The sequence below is a fragment of the Bufo gargarizans genome, chromosome 1 (genome assembly GCF_014858855.1).
Source record: "Bufo gargarizans isolate SCDJY-AF-19 chromosome 1, ASM1485885v1, whole genome shotgun sequence".
NCBI lineage: Eukaryota > Metazoa > Chordata > Amphibia > Anura > Bufonidae > Bufo > Bufo gargarizans.
Window position 1 is genome coordinate 56,158,983 of NC_058080.1, and position 22,882 is coordinate 56,181,864.

Sequence of the window (22,882 nt, forward strand, 5' to 3'; positions counted from 1 at the left end):
GTATTTACCTCATCAATTTGATCGCAAAGAGGTCGCCGCGGTTATCTTGCTTGAAGATCCAGCTCGAAATCTCACGCGGCACGTGATGATGTCATCACGTCTGCAGGCGTGGTGAAATCATACATCACCGCGCACAAGATTTTGCGTGGGATCTTTAAGCAAGATGGCCGCCACGGCCTCTTCGCGCTCAAATGAATGAGGTAAGTATGATATTTATTTTTTTATTGTAACCGCCATTTGAGGGAAAATTGATTCAATTTGAATTTTTCCTGATACTCGTGGACTTCAACTCACTTAATACTAGTGGTTATATTTCATTTTCCATGTCACGGACTATATTTGAAAGAAATCCTAATATTTTGCAATATTCACACTGATCATTAACCTCTTCAGGACACATGATGTACTGGTACGGCATGTTGTCCTGGTACTTAAGGACACATGCCGTACCGATACGTCATGTGTATTTCCGATCACCGCCGCCCAGCGGGCGGTGTTTGGAAGCTGGTGCCTGCTCAAGTCATTGAGCAGGCACCTCGGCTAAATGCGCGGGGGGGTCCCAATTCAGACCTGCGGTTTGCGGCTTTACCTGCGGTTTGCGGTGGCGCCATCGGGTCCCCATGCGGCTGTGGGGGGGACCCGATGGCATGGAAGGCAGCACGATGCCTAAGGAAGGCATCGCTCTGCCTTCCGGTGACGAGCCTGTGAGATCCAGCCCCCTGGATCTCACAGGCCCCGGAATCTGTATGAGTAATACACACTGTATTACTCATACAGCCAATGCATTCCAATACAGAAGTATTGGTATGCATTGCAAAGGATTAGACCCCCAAAAGTTGAAGTCCCAAAGTGGGACAAAAAATAAAGTGAAAAATAAAGTTGAAAAAATAAAGTTTTCCCCCCAAAAAATTTAAAGTTTCAAGTAAAAATAAACAAAAACGTAATTTTCCCCAAATAAAGTAAAAAAAAATTGGTAAAAAATAGGGGGGAAAAAAGTATACATATTAGGTATCGCCGCGTCCGTATCAACCGGCTCTATAAAAATATCACATGACCTAACCCCTCAGATGAACACTGTAAAAAATAAAAACTGTGCTAAATAAACAATTTTGTTTGGCACCTTACATCACAAAAAGTGCAACAGCAAGCGATCAAAAAGGCGTTTGCCCACCAAAATAGCACCAATCTAACCGTCACCTCATCCTGCAAACAATGAGCCCCTACCTGACACAATCGCCCAAAAAATAAAAAAACTATGGCTTGGAATATGGAGACAGTAAAACATAATTTTTTTTGTTTTAAAAAAGCTGTTATTGTGTAAAACTTATATAAATAAAAAAAAAGTATACATATTAGGTATCGCCGCGTCCATATCGACCGGCTCTATAAAAATATCACATGACCTAACCCCTCAGATGAACACCGTAAAAAATTTAAAATAAAAACTGTGCTAGGTAAACCATTTTTTGTCACCTTAAGGCCCCTTTCACATGGGCGAGTTTTCCGTGCGGGTGCGATCCGTGCGGCAAACGTATGGCACCCGCACTAAATCCTGACCCATTCATTTCTATGGGGCTGTGCACATGAGCGATGTTTTTAACGCATCACTTGTGCGTTCAGTTGAAATCGCAGCATGCTCTATATTTTCCGATTTTGACGTGACGCAGGCCCCATAGAAGTGAATGGGGTGTGTGAAAATCGGATGGCATCCGCAAGCAAGTACGGATGCCGTGCGATTTGCACGCATGGTTGCTAGGAGACCATCGGGATGGAGACCCGATCATTATTATTTTCCCTTATAACATGGTTATAAGGGAAAATAATAGCATTCTGAATACAGAATGCATAGTAAACCAGCGCTAGAGGGGTTAAAAAATAAATAAAAATAATTTAACTCACCTTAGTCCACTTGCTCGCGAAGCTGGCATCTCCTTGTGTCTCCGCTGCTGATGAACAGGACCTGGGGTGAGCTGCTCTATTAAATAGAGCTTAAGGACCTTCGATGACGTCACTCCGGTCATCACATGGTCTTTTACCATGGTGAATCACCATGGTAAAAGATCATGTGACGTACCATGTGATGACCGGAGTGACATCATCGAAGGTCCTTAACCTGTATTTAATGGAGCAGCTCACCCCAGGTCCTGTTCATCAGCAGCGGAGACACAAGGAGATGCCGGGCTTCGCGAGCAAGTGGACTAAGGTGAGTTAAATTTTTATTTTATTTTTTTTAACCCCTCTAGCGCTGGTTTACTATGCATTCTGTATTCAGAATGCTATTATTTTCCCTTATAACCATGTTATAAGGGAAAATAATACAGTCTTCAGAACATCAATCCCAAGCCCGAACTTCTATGAAGAAGTTCGGGTTTGGGTACCAAACATGTGCGATTTTTCTCACGCGAGTGCAACGCATGACAATGTTTTGCACCTGCGCAGAAAAAATCGCGCATTTTCCCGCAACGCACCCGGCTCTTATCCGGGCAAAAAAACTCACGCCCATGTGAAAGAGGCCTAAATCACAAAAAGTGTAATAGCAAGCGATTAAAAAGTCACACGTACCCCTAAATTTTGCCAATAAAACCGTCATCTCATCCCGCAAAAATCATACCCTACCCAAGGAAATCGCCCAAAAACTGAAAAAACCATGGCTCTCAGACTATGGAAACACTAAAACATGTTTTTTTTTTGCTTCAAAAATGAAATCATTGTGTAAAACTTACATAAATAAAAAAAAGTATACATATTAGGTATCGCCGCATCCGTGACAACCTGGTCTATAAAAATATCACATGATCTTACCTGTCAGATGAATGTTGTAAATAACAAAAAATAAAAACGGTGCAAAAAAACAGCTATTTCTTGTTACCTTGCCTCACAAAAAGTGTAATATAGAGCAACCAAAAATCATATGTACCCTAAACTAGTACCAACAATACTGCCACCCTATCCCATAGTTTCTAAAATGGGGTCACTTTTATGGAGTTTCTACTCTAGAGGCGTATCAGGGGGGCTTCAAATGGTACATGTTGTAAAAAAAAAACAGTCCAGCAAAATCTGCCTTCTAAAAACCCTATGGCATTCCTTTCCTTTTGCACCCTGCCGTGTGCCCGTACAGCAGTTTACGACCACATATGGGGTGTTTCTGTAAACTACAGAATCAGGGCCATAAATATTGAGTTTTGTTTGGCTGTTTTCCCTTGCTTTGTTACTGGGAAAAATTTAAATTCTGAAAATTCATCTCTATTTGCCAATAACTCTTGTGGAACACCTTAAGGGTTAACAGCGTTTGTAAAAATCAGTTTTGAATACCTTGAGGGGTGTAGTTTCTTAGATGGGGTCACTTTTATGGAGTTTCTACTCTAGGGGTGCATCAGGGGGGCCTCAATTGGGACACGGTGTAAAAAAAAAACAGTCCAGCAAAACCTGCCTTCCAAAAACCGTATGGCATTCCTTTCCTTCTGCGCCCTGCCGTGTGCCCGTACAACAGTTTACGACCACATATGGGGGGTTTCTGTAAACTACAGAATCAGGGCCATAAATATTGAGTTTGGTTTGGCTGTTAACCCTTGCTTTGTAACTGGAAAAAAATTATTAAAATGCTAAATCTGCCAAAAAAGTGAAATTTTTAAATTGTATCTCTATTTTCCATTAATTCTTGTGGAACACCTAAAGGGTTAACGATGTTTGTAAAATCAATTTTGAATACCTTGAGGGGTGTAGTTTCTTAGATGGGGTCACTTTTATGGAGTTTCTACTCTAGGGGTGCATCAGGGGGCTTCAAATGGGACATGGTGTCAAAATAAACAGTCCAGCAAAACCTGCCTTCCAAAAACCGTATGGCATTCCTTTCCTTCTGCGCCCTGCCGTGTGCCCGTACAGCGGTTTACGACCACATATGGGGTGTTTCTGTAAACTACAGAATCAGGGCCATAAATATTGAGTTTGGTTTGGGTGTTAACCCTTGCTTAGTAAACGGGAAAAAAAAATTTCAATGGAAAATCTGCCAAAAAAGTTAAATTTTGAAATTGTATCTCTATTTTCCATTAATTCTTGTGGAACACCTAAAGGGTTAACAAAGTTTGTAAAATCTGTTTTGAATACCTTGAGGGGTGTTGTTTATAGAATGGGGTCCTTTTGGGGTGGTTTCTATTATGTAAGCCTCGCAAATTGACTTCAGACCTGAACTGGTCCCTAAAAATTGAGTTTTTAAAAATTTCTGAAAAATTTCAAGATTTGCTTCTAAACTTCTAAGCCTTGTAACATCCCAAAAAAATTAAATATAATTCCCAAAATGATCCAAACATGAAGTAGACATATGGTAAATGTAAAGTAATAACTATTTTTGGGGGTATTACTATGTATTATAGAAGTTGAGAAATTGAAACTTGGAGATTATAATTTTTTTTAAAAAAATTGGTACATTTTTTACTTCTATTTACCAGTGTCATGAAGTACAATATGTGACGAAATAACAATCTCAGAATGGCCTGGATAAGTCAAAGCTTTTTAAAGTTATCACCACTTAAAGTGACACTGGTCAGATTTGCAAAAAATGGCCTGGTCCTTAAGGTGAAAATGAGCCCAGTCCCTAAGGGGTTAAGCCAAATAACAGGTGCCACTTCTTGGTCTTGTGACACAGTGAGAGGTTTGGTCTGGGAAAACAGGTATTTTCCTTCCAGCATTTGCTGCTGGGCTGATTTACAGCCAGGTGAGGTCAAATACCAGACCAGATTTTAAATGCCGGTCCGGGTTTTGGTAGCATCTGGCTGTCCTTAAATAGGCAGCTGGGCTCCGAAGCCAGGTCTCTGTGTTGGGATCTGGAAGCCTTGTGTCTGGATGAAGGCTTGCTACCTGTTTTGCGTGAAAACAGGTTGGTGCTGCTTTCAGCAAGGACTCTTTGAGGCAGAATTGCCGCATGGTGTGAATTACCACCAACACCACAAGGTGACTTTTTGTTTTAATATGACTGCTTGTTTTGTCACTTGCCTAAAGTGTGAATGAAACACTGAACTGTTTGATCCAAAGAACTTGTTGTTGCCTCTATACTGCGTCCCCTAATCCTGTCTACCAGAGCGAGTCCCCACAGTCTGTACAGATCACTTTTTAGCAGTCATCTCATTGCCATCACAGACAGGATTAGAATCACAGATAACATCTATATATAGAGAGAACACAGGATCACACCAGGTGATATCACAGTATCACATAACTTCAGTGTATCCACCGCCGCTTCCAAATGTAAGACAGCCTCCTAGCTAAAACAGGCGTAAAAAATGATGAATGAGACGGGCTTCCTGGCCTGTCCCCTTCCCAGTCACATCACGCCCACCTTTTTAGACCTAGCATGAGTGGTATAAAATCGCAGATTGCGGTGCAAATAACCTTTGCGCCACAATCTGAGCCCAAAATACACCTAATATAAGTGTATTTCTGGATAGTAAATGACCCCTATGTGTCTTTACTTTGTTCTGTTTACTTCTTATAAAACTAAAACAATGATTACTATAAATAAAAGTATGAAAAAACATGTTTTCATCATTATCTTCAATTCAAATTACCTGCTATAGATATTGTGAGGAAAACCACCTCAGTAAAGCAAAATGGCTTTCAGTTACAATTATTGGGACTTCTAGTTTTTTTATAAAGATGTCCAGGATTCTGAGCTGATTTATTTAAAGGGGTTGTCCCATCTTGGGCATTTACCATAAGTGTCTGATAAGTGTGGGTCACACCCTCTGGGATCTGCTCCTGTCTCAAGAATGGGGCCCCGAAGTGAAAGAAGAGCAAGTCTTGATTGCGCAGCCACCCCTCCATTCTCTGCTGCTATGGACCTTCTGCAAATAAGACCCATGGACATGCGTGGCACTGTTTCCTGAACACGTTTTTTTTTATTCTGGACTACCCCTTAAATTATTACCTGTAAATATTAGTGAACATAATGATGTGAGGCACACTATGGTGGCTACAGGTGGACATTATGAGGAATGCGGTGGGACTATGTAGGTATCACTTCAATGAGAGATGTTTCAATGAATAGGACCCATGTTATGGTAATGTTTGGAACAAGTTCCGCAGCTTTTATGGTCACTTGCACCATGGTTTGTAATCTTCCTATACTTTATTGTTCTCTTTAGCTATTTTTAGGGCTTTCTGTCAGCACTTACAGGTCCTTCTCAAAAAATTTGCATATTGTGATAAAGTTCATTATTTTCTGTAATGTACTGATAAACATTAGACTTTCATATATTTTAGATTCATTACACACCAACTGAAGTAGTTCAAGCCTTTTATTGTTTTAATATTGATGATTTTGGCATACAGCTCATGAAAACCCAAAATTCCTATGTAAAAAAATTTGCATATCATGAAAAGGTTCTCTAAACGAGCTATTAACCTAATCATCTGAATCAACTAATTAACTCTAAACACCTGCAAAAGATTCCTGAGGCTTTTAAAAACTCCCAGCCTGGTTCATTACTCAAAACCGCAATCATGGGTAAGACTGCCGACCTGACTGCTGTCCAGAAGGCCATCATTGACACCCTCAAGCAAGAGGGTAAGACACAGAAAGAAACTTCTGAACGAATAGGCTGTTCCCAGAGTGCTGTATCAAGGCACCTCAGTGGGAAGTCTGTGGGAAGGAAAAAGTGTGGCAGAAAACGCTGCACAACGAGAAGAGGTGACCGGACCCTGAGGAAGATTGTGGAGAAGGACCGATTCCAGACCTTGGGGGACCTGCGGAAGCAGTGGACTGTGTCTGGAGTAGAAACATCCAGAGCCACCGTGTACAGGCGTGTGCAGGAAATGGGCTACAGGTGCCGCATTCCCCAGGTCAAGCCACTTTTGAACCAGAAACAGCGGCAGAAGCGCCTGACCTGGGCTACAGAGAAGCAGCACTGGACTAATGCTCAGTGGTCCAAAGTACTTTTTTCTGATGAAAGCAAATTTTGCATGTCATTCGGAAAATCAAGGTGCCAGAGTCTGGAGGAAGACTGGGGAGAGGGAAATGCCAAAATGCCTGAAGTCCAGTGTCAAGTACCCACAGTCAGTGATGGTCTGGGGTGCCATGTCAGCTGCTGGTGTTGGTCCACTGTGTTTTATCAAGGGCAGGGTCAATGCAGCTAGCTATCAGGAGATTTTGGAGCACTTCATGCTTCCATCTGCTGAAAAGCTTTATGGAGATGAAGATGTCATTTTTCAGCACGACCTGGCACCTGCTCACAGTGCCAAAACCACTGGTAAATGGTTTACTGACCATGGTATTACTGGGCTCAATTGGCCTGCCAACTCTCCTGACCTGAACCCCATAGAGAATCTGTGGGATATTGGGAAGAGAAAGTTGGGAGACGCAAGACCCAACACTCTGGATGAGCTTAAGACCGCTATCGAAGCATCCTGGGCCTCCATAACACCTCAGCAGAGCCACAGGCTGATTGCCTCCATGCCACGCCGCATTGAAGCAGTCATTTCTGCAAAAGGATTCCCGACCAAGTATTGAGTGCAGAACTGAACATAATTATTTGAAGGTTGACTTTTTTTGTATTAAAAACACTTTTCTTTTATTGGTCGGATGAAATATGCTAATTCTTTTATATAGGAAATTTGGGGTTTTCATGAGCTGTATGCCAAAATCATCAATATTAAAACAATAAAAGGCTTGAACTACTTCAGTTGTGTGTAATGAATCTAAAATATATGAAAGTCTAATGTTTATCAGTACATTACAGAAAATAATGAACTTTATCACAATATGCTAATTTGTTTAGAAGGACCTGTATATCCATAATGTAATATGGCTTTTCCTCTGTCATTAACTGATCAGCCTGGAGCAAACCATGAAGTCCGCGTGTCAATGGTATGACAACCTGGAAGACTTGTCTTCATTCTATGGCTATGATTATGTGCCTAGAGATGTAGAGAGTCGGAAAACTTCCCTACTAGCAATCGTAGATATATACACACCCTATAGTGTGAAAATAGCACTCATGTCTATAAGAAAACCACAAGAAGACCTAAAAAACTCTGTGCACCAGATAATGACTATAAGGATAGCAAACATAGCAATTATGATAGGGCCCAGCAGCTGAGAGGGCCCATACTAACTTGACCAGGTCTACAAAAACATGACTGCTTTCCTCCAGAAACAGTGCCACATTTGTCCATGGTATTGCACCATGGCTCCATTAAAGATGTCAGGTCATCGATGTGAGATTGGCAGGGGTCCACCTCCTGGGACCCCCGCCGATCAGCTGTAGGAAGAAGCCACGGCACTCTGTGAGCACTTAGGCCTCTTCCTAGGTCATGTGACATCATGTTCATCGGATGCATTTGAAATGCAGTCAGACCACTTTAGAAAGTCGAACACTTGGGATGCTACATTGAGTAGATGCACTGTTGAGTAGATCCAGTCAGGTTACCAGAGATGCAACCAAGCTTTCCCTCATCTAGGACATATATTAATTTATCTAGCCATATAGCTAAATACCCTGATTAAGTCACAGTGGCTTGTTGGTTTCCCTGCTGGCACACAGCACTAAACTCCCTTAGCTACACCCCATAGATAAAGAAACAAGGTAGGAACCAAAGGGGGAGATTTATCAAAGCTGTAAATTAAAACTGGCTTAGTTGCCCATAGCAAGTAGCATGGCAAGTAAAGTTGGTACCATGCAGTGGAATATAGCTGTAGATGGTCTTTTCGTAAATGGAACCCAGCTCAACGAGCCAGAACCAAGAACTTAGAAAAGCAGCTCCCATTCTGACAGGCCTTTCCATTCATGCATTACATGGTTGCCCTATTTTTTCAATGGCTGGCAGGCAATGCTAAATTTGCATTGCAGACGAAACTGAATGACCAGAAGCAACTTCTCCTGGAGATAGATCCGTGCCGATCAGCCGACTGTCTTGTGAGCTTGAGGTTCGTGGGACATGCAAACTTAGGGACTGTGGAAGAAGGTGAAAGCAAAATGCTTAATTTGGAGTTAGCAAACAAAACTCGAACAAGTATAGGGTTCTAGTCTATAATAAATTATGTCCACAAAAAGAGTCCATGGTTTGGATGTAGCAGACGTGAGACTATCCGAGATGCGTGGGTGGAATAGAAGAATAGAAGAGAGGTTATCGGTGAATATGGAGAAGACAACTCAAACTTCATGGCAACCATCCCTGGTATGCCTTAAAAGACAGAACAGCACATATGTAGGAGGTTTGTCATTCATATCTGTGCATATTTTATGTAAGTGCGTGTTAGTATATATAATGTACGCTCGCATATTTGTGTATATTTTATGTGAGTGCGTGTTAGTATATATAATGTACGCTCGCATATTTGTGTATATGTTGTCTTTATGTGCTGTGGACTATCCAACTCCCAAAATCCACTACTAATTGGTTGTTTCATTTTCTATGAGATATTGTATGGAGTAATTTGGGTGAATTTTTGGCACATAAGACATGACCTTGTGTCCTGCTACTACGAGAGTTGTTCAGTCAGAATGTAAGCAGTGCAGGACTGGAAAAGTTAGTTTGCAATAGAAGATTACAGTAAGTGACCCTTGGTTCAGCAGATTTACTCTGGTGATTATATTATCAGGCTATTATAGTAAGGAATGCAGAGGTAGGACCTCGTGGTGAAAGAGAAACTGGTCCTTCATATAGGACATGTATGGATAGAAGATCTTTCCATATCGTTAGATATTACTATTAGGTTTAACCAGTAAGAAAATTCAATGTATCTACAATATATATATATATATATATATATTTTTTTTTTTTTTGTATATATATATATATACTAAAGGGCAACCACCCATACATTTGTAGGAGGCTAACCCTTTATGTATCCACACTGTATATCTAAAGGAGGCTAAAGGTCAGCATATCAAAACCTTAGATACAGTATATAGAGAATGTTGAACCTTAATGTACCCAAACTTTAAAAAGATAGATAGATAGATAGATAGATATGAGATAGATAATAGATAGGAGATAGATAATAGATAGATAGGAGATAGATAGATAGATAATAGATAGGAGATAGATAGATAGATAGATAGATAGATAGATAGATAGATAGATAGATAGATAATAGATAGGAGATAGATAGATAGATAGATAGATAGATAGATAGATAGATAGATAGATAGATAGATAATAGATAGGAGATAGATAATAGATAGATAGATATTTGTAGAGGGGGCTAAAGCCTAAGCCTCAGTTTTTCAAAATATATACTGTAAATGGAAGAGACTAAGCCTTAAGGTATGCCACTTCTCTATATAAAGGGGGCTATGCCTCAATGTATCTACACCTAATGTATATACAGGAGGCTAGTCTTCAATGTATCCTCCACCCCTGTGTTTAAATGGAGCTATGTTTCAATGTATTTACACCTCATCAGGGCCGCACCGCCAATTAGGCGAGATGAGGAGATCGCCTCAGGCGGCACGGCCCTGGTGACAAGTGGGGGGCAGCAGCAGCAGGGCAGGGAGAGATGAGCACACTTTTTACTGGCACATTATTGAGTGGTACTATGGGGGCATGTATGGGGCATTTCTTACTGGCACATTGAGGGTCACTGTGGCGGGCATCTACTGAGGCCACAAAGAAGGGGTATTTTATATGGGGGCACTATAGGGGAAGGGGGGAGAGGAACACTATGGAGGCATCTACTGAGGCCACAAAGAAGGGGTATTTTATATAGAGGCTCTGTATAGGGGCATTTTATACTAGGACACATTATGGTGGGTACTATGGGCTCATCTATGGGGGACACTAAGAAAGGTTATTTTATACTTGCAAATTATGGGGGACACTGAGGGCATCTACTGGGGCACTATCTAGGGGTATTTTATACTGGTACATTATGGGGGCACGTTATGTTTACACTATTAGTGTCAGGGGCACTATTTGCTGGGCGCAGTAATTTTGCGTGCCAATAATTATTGAAGGGCACTATCTGCATGGAACTAGTATTATCAGGGGGTTTATCTGTTTCTGCAGTATAGTATTGGGGGGCACAGCGGCACAGTATTGGGGGTGGTAGGATGATTTTTCCAGAAGATGGGAGGATGATGGAAAAGTAGTAAACCCAAAAATTTTTGTCAAACTGTAGAGACGAGAAATGACTGAAAAATGGTGTCTGGTCTGAAGGTCTGAAAGGAGAAGATGAGGAAAGAGAACATCTACATCAAAGAGACCTCACTGGATGTAAGAGGTATGGGGCGCTGTAGTACCCTGTATGTTCTGTAGTGATATACGTAATGTTAGGAGGGAAGGGGTTAGGTTCATAATTTGGTGGTGGGGGGGGGAGGCTTTTTTTAACTTTCACCTCAGGCAGCAGAAAGGCTAGGTGCATCCCTGCACCTCATGTACACATAAAAGTGGATAAACTTTACCGTAGATACCAAGTACTTGCCAACTTTCCAAAAGCAGATTCTGGGAGAAACCCCAGTGCAGCATGCAAAGTGCACCATAGACATTTTTTTCCATATCTACACCCCCTTTGCACAGCTGGGGCACCATCTGCCAAATGTGTGATGCACCATCCCATAGAAAATCTACACTGGGAACTGATATCTGTGAGGCTTCTCTTGTAGGGATTTGCAATCTCCCTTTTTTGCAGAAGCCTCCTGGACGTTTAGGGATAATTGTCAAGTATGATCCATGATTCCAATATATGGAGGAGGCTAAGCTCCAATGTATATACGGTACCATCCTAATTTATGGTGGAGTCCAACCCTCAGTGTATTCATCACCCCATGATATTGGAGGAGACTTAGGCTAAATGCACACGATCAGGATTGCGTGTGGATTTTCTGAGCGGATTTGCGTGCGGAAAATCCGCACCGTAGGTCATGTACATTGTATTTTAGGAGAATTTGAAATTCTCAATGCACACGATGCAGATTTTTTTCTGGCATGTCAATTCATTTTATTTTTCCTGACCGGATTTTCTTCATTCACTTAGTAAAATCTGCACCAATTGATGCAGATTGTACCTAAGGCTACATGCACACGTTCAGGATTCATGTGTGGAGAATCCACACCGAAATCCGCAGGTGTTCACAGGCAAATCTGTGCGGTCAATCCGCTTTAATTGGTGCGGATTTGGTGCAGATTTTCCGCATGCGGATTTTACTAAGTGAATGAAGAAAATCCGGTCAGGAAAAATAAAATAAATTGACATGCTGCAGGTTTTAAAATCTGCACCGCAAGAAAAAATCTGCATCGTGTGCTTTGAGAATTTCAAATTCTCATAGAATACAATGTACATGACCAACGGTGCGGATTTTCCGCATGCAATCCTAATCGTGTGCATTTTTCCTTACAGTCAATCTGCTGTTATGTTGTGGCCATGATAAATGTGCACAGACGTCAAGGGTCAAAGACATAATCGGAGAGCTATGCCCGGTTGTGTGGTGCGGATTCATGTTGTGACATTCATATGTCCAATTTTACAGGAAAACTCGTGCCTATACAAGTAAGAACTGGGATTAGTGAGTCAAGATGTCAGGGATTGCCAAGTGGGAATTGTGTCAGGAGAGATGATTGGGCCTCTTTAAGCAACATTACAATACTTCCCTCACACTACCCCTGCCTGGGCGAGGCCATCGGCACACAACCTCATTATGCATTTATGCTCTATGGATCCATGTATTGTAAGGGTAATTTTTAAGTACTGATTAGTTCTGTCCCTTTAATTCTGTTGCCTTTTATTATTACCATTCTGTGTAATGATGACCCTTGTAAATTATGTATATTTACTTTTTATTATTCTGTATGTGATTTGTTTGTGTTATCGTATATTTAATCACGCTTAGTAAATATATTTATTCACTCAGCCTGCGTAAGTTTATTCATTCTCAAATCTTTTGAATTCACGTTACGTTACAATCCATAACATGGTGCCTATAGAAATCTATGGTTTCATACTGTCTGAACCTGTAAGGAAAATGGTGTCATGTTTGCTTGCTCTATTACTCATAGGGAAAAATCTGATGCGTGTGCCATTGTGCAAGCAGTGATGTTTGCCGGTGGCCTTAGTGTCAATGAACAGTCGTGGCCAAAAGTTTTGAGAATGACACAAATATTAGTTTTCACAAAGTTTGCTGCTAAACTGCTTTTAGATCTTTGTTTCAGTTGTTTCTGTGATGTAGTGAAATATAATTACACGCACTTCATACGTTTCAAAGGCTTTTATCGACAAGTACATGACATTTATGCAAAGAGTCAGTATTTGCAGTGTTGGCCCTTCTTTTTCAGGACCTCTGCAATTCGACTGCGCATGCTCTCAATCAACTTCTGGGCCAATTCCTGACTGATAGCAACCCATTCTTTCATAATCACTTCTTGGAGTTTGTCAGAATTAGTGGGTTTTTGTTTGTCCACCCGCGTCTTGAGGATTGACCACAAGTTCTCAATGGGATTAAGATCTGGGGAGTTTCCAGGCCATGGACCCAAAATGTCAACGTTTTGGTCCCCGAGCCACTTAGTTATCACTTTTGCCTTATGGCACGCTGCTCCATCGTGCTGGAAAATGCATTGTTCTTCACCAAACTGTTGTTGGATTGTTGGAAGAAGTTGCTGTTGGAGGGGGTTTTGGTACCATTCATTATTCATGGCTGTGTTTTTGGGCAAAATTGTGAGTGAGCCCACTCGCTTGGATGAGAAGCAACCCCACACATGAATGGTCTCAGGATGTTTTACTGTTGGCATGACACAGGACTGATGGTGGCGCTCACCTTTTCTTCTCCGGACAAGCCTTTTTCCTGATGCCCCAAACAATCGGAAAGAGGCTTCATCGGAGAATATGACTTTGCCCCAGTCCTCAGCAGTCCATTCACCATATTTTCTGCAGAAGATCAATCTATCCCTGATGTTTTTTTTTAGAGAAGTGGCTTCTTTGCTGCCCTTCTTGACACCAGGCCATCTTCCAAAAGTCTTCGCCTCACTGTGCGTGAAGATGCACTCACACCTGCCTGCTGCCATTCCTGAGCAAGCTCTGCACTGGTGGCACTCCGATCCCGCAGCTGAATCCTTTTTAGGAGACGATCCTGGCGCTTGCTGGACTTTCTGAAGCCTTCTTAACAATAATTTAACCTCTTTCCTTGAAGTTCTTGATGATCCTATAAATTGTTGCTTGAGGTGCAATCTTAGTAGCCACAATATCCTTGCCTGTGAAGCCATTTGTATGCAACACAATGATGGCTGCACGCGTTTCTTTGCAGGTCACCATGGTTAACAATGGAAGAACAATGATTTCAAGCATCACCCTCCTTTTAACAGGTCAAGTCTGCCATTTTAACCCAATCAGCCTGACATAATGATCTCCAGCCTTGTGCTCGTCCACATTCTCACCTGAGTTAACAAGACAATTACTGAAATTTTCTCAGCAGGTCCTTTAATGACATCAATGAAATGCAGTGGAAAGTTTTTTTTGGGATTAAGTTAATTTTCATGGCAAAGAAGGACTATGCAATTCATCTGATCACTCTTCATAACATTCTGGAGTATATGCAAATTGCTATTTTAAAAACTTAAGCAGCAACTTTTCCAATATTTATGTAATTCTCAAAACTTTTGGCCACGACCATGAGAGTCAGGATGAACAGACCTGAAAGAGTGTCAGAAACATATGGGTTGTTGTCTCTGACCATTACATGGGATCTACTCGAGGATGGCGCAGTGACTCCCACAGACTAAGCTAAGTTTAGTTTGAACAACAGTTTACTCAAATCAAGGCAACAAGACTAAGGTTACAGTCTTTTACAGAGGGCACAAACTTAATGGTTACACACAGTATTGTGGCACACAGCTTGATGGTTACACACACAAGATTGTGAGGCACAGGGGTTGGTGGTTACAAATAGCAACAGAACAGTCACAAATTTGCAGTCACAAAAAGCTTATGGTTACAGTCTCTCACAGAGGGCCCAAACTTAATGGTTACACAACGTATTGTGAGGCACAGGGCTTAATAGTTACAAAGAGCAACAGAACTGTCACAAATTTGCTGGGATTGTCAATTCCAGCAAATTTAGCTTGTCCTAGCCTGGGTTTGATCTCTATGTGTGGTAATACTAATAACTCTATAGAAGGTTGCCAACAGTAACACAGCTGTCAGTATACTACACAGGTAACATAACATAGCAGTCACCAATAACTCCACTGGCAACTTCAGCTTGGGCATTTGTTTGCTGGAAGGGGTGGTTCCAACTAAAAAAGGTTGATCGGCCTTATCAAAAAGTTGATCTGTTGTGTTGGATTTTAGGTATAGTAGACCGAATGAAGACCAGACCAGGCCACAGATCTCAGCAGCGATCGATCGGAAATTGGTCTTTTTAACTTATGCCATCTAAGGCGACAATCTTCACTGACCAACTATGGTTGACATGTCATTCAGAAATTCCTAATATATGATCAGCGTAACTGTGCTACACTACATAGAATAATGAAAAATACAAAAAAAGTCTAGAAAAGTGGCAAAAATCAGTAATCATAAACACGTGAACAAAAACATAAAGGGGTTTTAGAGGACTTAAATATTCATGACCCATACTAAGGCCCTATCATCTCTCCTGACCCTATCATCAATATCTGACTGGAGGGGGTCCCGCTCCAGGTAACCTGGCCAGTCAGCAGTTGGAAGGGTTCTAGGCACTCGAGCAAGTACTGTGATGTTTTTCTCGGCCTATGACATTATGTCCATCAGTCACATGGACTTTTTGCAGTGAAGGCAGTGAGAAACAATCAAAGTGCAGCCACTATACAATGTATGGCGCTGTGGCCCCTTCAAACAACTAATCGGTTGGACCCCTATCAATCTCATATTGATGATCTATCAGACCACTTAAGAAGACACCAGTTTTATAATTGGCACATGGTAGATTGGGGCCCACCACAGGTTTTGTACTGGGGTCCAGGAGCTTCAAGTTACATCTAATCCTGAACCCAAATCCAGATTTCAGCTCTTAATACAAAAAAGGACCTTTGATACAAATAGTTTTGTAGAAATCTATCACAAAAGTGTCGCAAATGGTTGTGAAATGTGTCAAAAGTGCATGTTTATGTCTGCCAGGCGAAACGTTAACATATGGATAGCGGCATGTTATGTGACCCCAGGCCAAATCACTGACACATGCTGTTCTGCTGGATCCAGAGCAGCCCGGTATTGTAACGTAGGGTGGTGGTGGGGAATAGTGAGAAACTGTAAACAGAATGGATGAACGGCCTGTGAACAAAAACAGACGAGGTTCACAGTCAGAGATTACAGTGGAAAGAGTGCTCACATTCCAGCTGCGCGGTGACAAGAGATGTGGGGGAGAGGGTTGGGCTCCTATAAAACTGCGCCGCGCACGCACTGCAGGAAACTGCTCCAATGACTGCTTTGCTGCACCAACTCAAGTGAAAACTTATTTCAAACACCAGTGGGTTTCCTATGCTTTAAAAACTCCCTTAGGCCTCGTGCACAGGAATGTATTTTCGGTCCGTATCCGATCCTCATTTTTTGCGCATCAGATGTGGACCTTCTCATTTCAATGATGTTTAAAACAATGTGTGTGCTGTCCGCATCCGTATGTCCGTTCCACGGTCCTGCGAAAAAAAAAGATAAAAAATGTCCTATTTTTGTCCGTAGGCATTTCTACAATGGTCAGGGACATGTGGAACAGGAAAATGCAGGGATAACACAGCCAGTATGCGGGATTTGCGGACCAAAAACGGATACGGTTGTGTGCATGAAGCCTCAATTGTTTGAAAAACGAGTTGGCAATAACAGCCATTTTTTATAAATTAAGAATCGGTAACCTTAAAGAAAGTGCCCTCCTTTGTCTTAGGGCTCATTCGGACAGCCGTATGCTGTCTGGAAAAATACTGAATGCTATCAGTTATTTTGCAGATCCGCAAAAAAACGGATAGCATTGAGTATTTTTGCGCACCCATAGACTTCAATAGGGCCATGTCCTGATTTTCACTGACAAGTATAGGACATGTTTCATTTGTTTTGCGGAACCGTGGAATAGAAAAAAGCCCCATAGAAGTGAATGGGTCAGCATCTAATCCGCCAAAAAATGGATCCGCATTTTTGCGGATAGCATACGGCGGTCTGAATGAGCCCTAAGGCTATGATCACATTAGCGTTATGTAATCCAGCAGGCTGTTCTGACAGAGGTTCACTGTATCCGGCATAGCTGGATATCGCCAGGAACCTACAGATACCCATTGACTACAATGGGGATCCGATGGATATCCGGCCACTTTCCAGTATAAATGCTGGTTTTCGAAATTTGTCCAGATTCATTTGTTAACATATCTTTACAGCGGCAGGAGCACAGTTTGTCGGATACAGAGCAACAAATTTCCTGCATGTATATAGATTTCAAGGCTAACATTCTGGATACCAGCAGTCACCACTGGAGGGAGCTTCCTGCATATTGTCAATACATAATTCAATGTATAAACAGTATGCAGTAAGCGCTTGAGCTCCCTCTAGTGGTGGCTGCAGGTAGTCAGAATGTTATCTCTTAAATCTGGCGCTCTGTGTCAGTATCAGCTGTGTCTGAGTAGCTGATATTGCTGTAGGTACTAATGTCTTATGTATGTTAGACTTGGGAGCATTGAGGAGGAAATGGGACCTTTCATACAGATAGATGGTAGGGCGGTAATTCAGCCCAGGACTGAGAAATGTACATGTGCAAAGGAGTGGAAGCAGGAGTTTGTATTAAAAAATATAATGCTAAGAATTTTCAAGAGGGTTATCAAGCATTTAAAAGGGTTGTCCAGGATTTGAAAAACATGGCTGCTTTCTTCCAGAAATAGCGCCACATCTGTCTATTGGTTGTGTCTGGTATTGCAGCTCAGCTCTACTGATGTGAATAGGGTCGAGCTGCAATACCACTTACTACCTGTAGACAGGTAGGGCACTGTTTTTCGGAAGAAAGTAGCCATGTTTTTGTAATCCTGAACAATCTCTTTAAAGAACACCTGTTAGCAGGATCAACCTTGTTAAACCAGACACACCGTATGGTTGGATCCCGATGATTAAAGCAATACCTGACTAAAATTCTATTTTTTTAATGCAAATTAGGGCTTCAGTGCACTGAGAGTCGGGGCCTAGTCCCGCCTCAGCTTATAACAGTTAGTTTGCCAGTTCATTGCTATTGAGTTCACATCAAACACAATCTCATAATTTAACTTAAAGAGAGTCTTTCACCTAAAATGACCATTATACACCACAAACATCATGATATCCATTACATTCCCCATATTATAATCTTACCTTTCATATTGCTGTCCGTCGCCTATTCTCTCTTAATATGCTATCCATATGCTAATTAGGTTCTGAAGGTGCCCAGGGGCGGCGTTTATGCGGCCGGTGCCCAGGCTCCACGGCGCTGTTCAAATCAAACCCCTCCCCTTTCACCCCTCTGGCCCGCCCTCGGTTCTTCAGATACCATCCTCCAGTCAATGACAAATCCGGCGCCTGCGCACTCCATTACCCACTAGGGCAGAGGCAGCAGAGCGTTTAATGCGCATGCGCCGGCCCGTACATCCCGATATTTTGGCAGTTTACTTCCGCCGGCTAGATCGGGATGTACGGAGCGGCGCATGCGGATTAAACGCTCTGCTGCCTCTGCCCTAGTGGGTAATGGAGTGCACAGGCGCAGGCGCCGGATTTGTCATTGACTGGAGGATGGTATCTGAAGAACCGAGGGCGGGCCAGAGGGGTGAAAGGGGAGGGGTTTGATTTGAACAGCGCCGGGGAGCCTGGGCACCGGCCGCATAAACGCCGCCCCTGGGCACCTTCAGAACCTGATTATCATATGGAATAAAAGCGTTTTTAAGAGAGAATAGGCGACGGACAGCAATATGAAAGGTAAGATTATAATATGGGGAATGTAATGGATATCATGATGTTTGTGGTGTATAATGATCATTTTAGGTGAAAGACTCCCTTTAAGAACGTTGTATTAACTCTTTAGGTATTAACCCATTTCAGTAGTCCTCTGGGGTACTGCTGCGCACACATGACCTGTTCTAAACTGGACAACCCCCTTTAAAGTAGGACATAATTGGCGGGTAGAGTCCCATCCATGGGAACTGAAAGTATTGATTAGTTATAAGGAGCGCCATGAGTATCTGGTCCCATGATTCTAACTAGCCATAGGTTAGTAATTGGATTAGGGTCAGTCCATTGTTTGCTTTCCTAATAGATTCACAAATGAAAGGAAGCACATGTCTAATCATCTCTCGGCTTTCCTACATGCTTTTTTAAGGAGGATCAAAAGGGCTGGTGGCTTTCACAGGAATGTGAACCTTTCATGGCAATGGTCCATAGATTTGATAAGGTCAGCAGAGAACTGGTCTCTTTTTCTGGTTCTTATTTGCTAGAACTAGAAGCTCCTCTTAAAGGGGTTGTTCCACAAAAGGTGTTACTAAACAAAGAATTGGGCATTTCGAATAGAGTATTGATGTAAATTACTGCACATGCAATGAAAATATTGTTTTTGTATTTTTTTATATGTATATTACATTTTCCTGCTCAGTTTATCCTTCTGGTCCACCTTCTGCTTTCATTGATGGACTGACATGCTCAGTAGCTTCCCATAGAGAAGCAGGTGAAGCGGTCCAGTCACTTTTCATTCATTCATCCTTACTTCTAAATTCCCTGTGTGGAGAAGGAATGCATGACATATATTTTTTATTTATTTTACTCACTTGTAAGTTGTATAGCGCTGACATATTCCGCAGCGCTTTACAGACATTATCATCACACTGTCCCCAATGAGGCTCCCAAATAAGTTCCCTTATTTAAACATACAAACTCCATGCAGATGCTGACCCATAGGACAAACCCCTGAGGAGCCAATGCAGAGGATGGGAGTGGTAGTGGCCCTGATGAGATGTCGTGTCACGGTGTGCTCCCTCTAGCCGTTGCTCCCTGGGGATCGGTGCAGTGGGAAGGTAGACTAAAGAATCAGTCCAGAAGTAAACCTATAACAGTCTCTTTTAACTAAGAGCAAAATATAACCAACAGCAGCAAATTCAAAGTGCATGGATGACTATAGATTGGCACTAGCAGGCACTTGTGAGCATAGCGGTCCATTGTACGATTCCGATGTGAGCTTTCTTTGGCCTAGTGATGGTATTGTTGATGGGTGTCTAAGCCGTAGTCCTTCACCTTACAGCAATGTCTGTAAAGCTGCATTTCGCTGATCACTCTGCTGTCTTGTCTCTCTGATGCTTTGTGGAAGCATAATTTGCTGATCTCTCTGGAGGTTTGGTCTCATTCCCAGGAGTAGGAGCTTCTTCTCCTTTCTCTAGCTAGACTTGAACTCTCCCTTCTGGCAGGAAGCAGGACCAGCCCACTCCTACCAAAAGGTGGGGAAGAGGACAGTTAGCTCTGTTCCTGCCAACCAATGCCAACCATATCTCTTCTTGGTGGTACACACAACCACTAAAATAAATTGTATAACAATACATCACATAACTATATAGTATTACAGATACCCCCAGGTCTGGGATACTGGATTATTTTCTAGAAGTTAGCATGAGCTGACTACAATGCACTCATGGAAGATGTAGGTACTTAATGGTCACATGGGACAAGCTGCTGCCCTCCCACAGAAAGTGAAGAGACCAGAGCTGGAGAGGGGTGAGTAAAGCTAAAATGGGTGAAAATTACACTAGAGAGCAATATTTTTTGTATTAATATAGTTAAAATAATAGTGTGCATTACTTCAGATACTTTTTTGTTTATTTTTGGGATAACACCCTTAAAGGAATATTTCAGGCCCACTTTTTGACTCCTGTGGAAGTTTACTCCAAACCACCCCAGTGGGGCACCAGAGCTGTAGAATCTCTGTTATTCAACCTTTGGACTTTTAGGCACAGCGACATTGTCGGCACACTACAGTCACGTGACTGTTTTCGTCTGGGGCTACTAGATGCTGCAATTTGCGACCCCAATAAGAATTATTAGATGTGATGGGCGTAGATTTATCAATGGGACGGGACTTAAAGGGTTTTTTCCAGATTACAAAAACATAGCTGTTTTCTTCTAAAAAAACAAAACATGCCAAACATGTGTACATATCGCCTGTGGTTTTGCAGATCAATCCCTTCACTTCACTGGAGCTAAGATCTAACACCAGACACAACCCATGGACAGATGTGGCTCTGTTGTTTGCAGAGCAGTGATGGAGGGAACCTCTTGCAGACAGGTGCCTTACAGCCAGGAACAGGTTTGATCTGAGATTTGTTAGGACTTGAGACACATATGGAAAGATTTATATATACGGTATATATATATATATATACTCACTGTTACATTAAAAGACAGAATAACATCATAGTAAAGAAGGAGATTAAGGGCAGACTTGCTGGCAGTGTGGTGTTAATGTATCTATGTTTTCTTGTAACTTGACATGAGCTACGTAATGGCAGCCACACAGGTAGATGATACTGCCATAGGCGTAGTAACTATAAACTCATAAATGTCATAAATTAATAAATGATGTCTTAATTTACAGCGTCTTATGCGTCCTAATTAAAGAGCAATTCCACTGTATTATATAAGGCATGCTTGTATGATCTGTACCCAGAGATCCAACTTGTAGCTCCGGGGCCAAAAGAAAATTGTACCAGGACCCAGCAAACATCATATGCATTAGTAGTACAGCTGGTCACATAGACAATAGATAGATATAGACTGTTTTATCTTTTTATTTTATTGTGTATTTCAAGATTAAATGAACCTGTCCTGGAGCTTTATCTATAATACATTACATGTGTAGGTAGATAGATAGATAGATAGATAGATAGATAGATAGGAGATAGATAGATAGATAGATAGATAGATAGATAGATAGATAGATAGATAGGAGATAGATAGATAGATAGGAGATGGATAGATAGATAGATAGATAGGAGATAGATAGATAGATAGATAGATAGATAGATAGATAGATAGATAGATAGGAGATAGATAGATAGATAGATAGATAGATAGATAGGAGATAGATAGGAGATAGATAATAGATAGATAGATAGATAGGAGATAGATAGATAGATAGATAGATAGATAGATAGAGTTGAAACCAGAAGTTTACATACACTATATAAAAGACACATAGGCATGTTTTTCTAATATCTGACATGAAATCAGAATAAACCTTTTCTGTTTTTGGTCAATTAGGATTACCATAATTATTATTATTTGCCAAATGCCAGAATAATGAGAGAGAGAGAGAATGTTTTAAGGCATTTTTATTACTTTCTGCAAAGTCAAAAGTTTACATACTTTTCATTAATATTTGGTACCATTGCCCTTAAACTGTATGACTTGGGTCAATCGTTTTGGATATCCTTCCACAAGCTTCTCACAATAGTTGGTTAGGATTTGGGCCCATTCCTCCTGACAAAACTGGTGTAACGGAGCCATGTTTGTTGGTCGCCATGCTCTCACCTGCCTTTTCAGCTTTGCCATATATTTTCAATAGGACTGAGATCAGGACTTTGTGATGGCCACCCCAAAACATTGACTTTGTTATCTTTAAAGGGAACCTGTCACCTGGAAAAGACAATTTACACTAATCACAGTACCTTAAAGTATCTCTCATAGTGTGCCCAAAGATGTATTCATATCTTCTTTCTGCGTTGTGCTGTCTCATAAAATCGACTTATAAAACTGTGTTTGGCACCTTTTTGAAGTCGTGTTGGTGTCACGGGGGCAGCGGCCTCCTTGACTCAACCGTCGGATAAGCCCGCCCCTATGCCGCTCCTCCGCATATTGATGAGCATTTTTCCCTGTAGCCGTGACCGCGCTCTTCTCTCGCATGCGCCGTGCACTTCCTGCTGCAGCGCGATCCCGGCTACGGCTCTC